A 2,034-nucleotide genomic window follows, 5' to 3' on the forward strand; every position below is an offset into this window, starting at 1 on the left:
GACTAGACCCCCTTAACACTAGAACCCCTTAACACTAGAACCCTCGTACAACTAGAAACCCCTTAACACTAGGACCCCCTTAACACTAGACCCCCCTTAACCACTAGACCCCTCTTAACACTTTTAGAACCCCTTTAACACTAGAACCCTTGACACTAGGAACCCCTTGACACTAGACCCCCTTGACACTAGACCCCCTTAACACTAAACCCCTTTAACACTAGAAACCCCTTGGACACTAGACCCCCTTGACACTTAGACCCCCTTGACACTAGACCCCCTTAACACTAGACCCCCTTGAACACTTTTAGACCCCCTTGACACTAGGACCCCCTTTGACACTAGAACCCCTTAACACTAGACCCCCTTAACCACTATGACCCCTTAACACTAGAACCCCTTAACCACTAGACCCCTCTTAACACTAGACCCCCCTTAACGCTAGACCCCCTTAACGCTAGACCCCCTTAACGCTAGACCCCTTAACGCTAGAACCCCTTAACACTAGAACCCCTTTAACACTAGAACCCCTTAACCACTTAGAACCCCGTTAACACAGAACCCTTAACACTAGAACCCCTTAACACTAAGAACCCCTTAACACTAGAACCCCGTAACACTAGAACCCCTTTAAACACTAGAACCCCTTAACACTTTTAGAACCCCCTTTGACACTAGCCCCCTTGACACTAGAACCCCTTGGACATAGACCCCCTTAACACTAGAACCCTTAACACTAGAACCCCTTGACACCTATGACCCCCTTTGACACTAGACCCCCTTGACACTAGACCCCCTTAACCACTAGGACCCCCTTGAAACACTAGACCCCCCTTAACACTTAGAACCCCTTTAAACCACTAGAACCCCTTAACACTAGACCCCACCTTAACACTAGACCCCCTTAAACCACTAGAACCCCTTTAACACTAGACCCCTTTGACGCTAGACCCCCTTAACACTATTAGAACCCTTAAACACTAGACCCCTAATACTAGACCCCCTTTAACCACTAGACCCCTTGACACTAGGAACCCCCTTGACACTAGAACCCCTTAACACTTAGACCCCCTTAACACTAGACCCCTTAACCACTAGAACCCCTTGACACTAGACCCCCTTGACACTAGACCCCCTTGGACACTAGACCCCCTTAACAGACTAGAACCCCTTAACACTAGAAACCCTTAACACTTAGAACCCCCTTTAACCTAGAACCCCTTAACACTAGAACCCCCTTAACACTAGACCCCCTTAACACTAGACCCCTTTGACACTAGACCCCCTTGACACTTAGAACCCTTAACACTAGACCCTATAACACTAGACCCCCTTAAACACTAGACCCCTTAACAACTAGACCCCCTTAACCACTAGACCCCCTTTAACACTAGAACCCCTAACGCTAGGGACCCCCTTAACACTAGACCCCCCTAACACTGACCCCCTAACAAACTAGACCCCCTAACACTAGACCCCCCTTAACACTAGGAACCCCTTAACCACTAGACCCTCCTTAACACTTAGGACCCCCTTTAACACTAGAATCCCTTTTAACACTAGACCCCCCTTAACACTAGACCCCTTGACACTTAGCCCCTTAACACTAGACCCCCTTAACACTAGAACCCCCTCCTTAACACTAGAACCCCTTTACACTAGACCCCCTTAACACTAGAACCCCTTAACACTAGACCCCCCTTAAACACTAGACCCCCTTAAACCACTTAGATCCCCTTTAAACACTAGGGGAACCCCCTTTTGAACACTAGACCCCCTTGACACTAGACCCCCTTAAACACTAGACCCCCTTTGACAACAGACCCCCTTAACACTAGACCCCCTTAACACTTAGAACCCCTTAAACACTAAGACCCTCGTAACACATAGAACCCTTAACCACTAGACCCCCTTAACACTAGACCCCCTTAACACTAGACCCCCTTAACACTAGAACCCCTTTACACTAGAACCCCTTTGACACTTAGCCCCCTTGACACTAGACCCCCTTGACACTAGACCCATTCTCTCTCT

At 48.4% G+C, this 2,034-nt stretch overlaps 1 long non-coding RNA gene across 1 annotated transcript; it reads right to left on the reverse strand.

Moving 5' to 3' along the window:
- Window positions 1-1,602: 1,602 nt before the first annotated feature.
- Window positions 1,603-1,999, reverse strand: LOC139027047 (uncharacterized). Its single transcript, XR_011479077.1, has 3 exons — window positions 1,887-1,999; window positions 1,821-1,850; window positions 1,603-1,708 (listed from the first exon to the last, which is right to left on the reverse strand). It is a non-coding gene; the product is annotated as an uncharacterized lncRNA (long non-coding RNA).
- Between the last annotated feature and the right edge of the window lie 35 nt (window positions 2,000-2,034).

Source organism: Salvelinus sp. IW2-2015, unplaced genomic scaffold, assembly GCF_002910315.2.
Source record: "Salvelinus sp. IW2-2015 unplaced genomic scaffold, ASM291031v2 Un_scaffold6983, whole genome shotgun sequence".
NCBI classification, from domain to species: Eukaryota; Metazoa; Chordata; class Actinopteri; order Salmoniformes; family Salmonidae; genus Salvelinus; species Salvelinus sp. IW2-2015.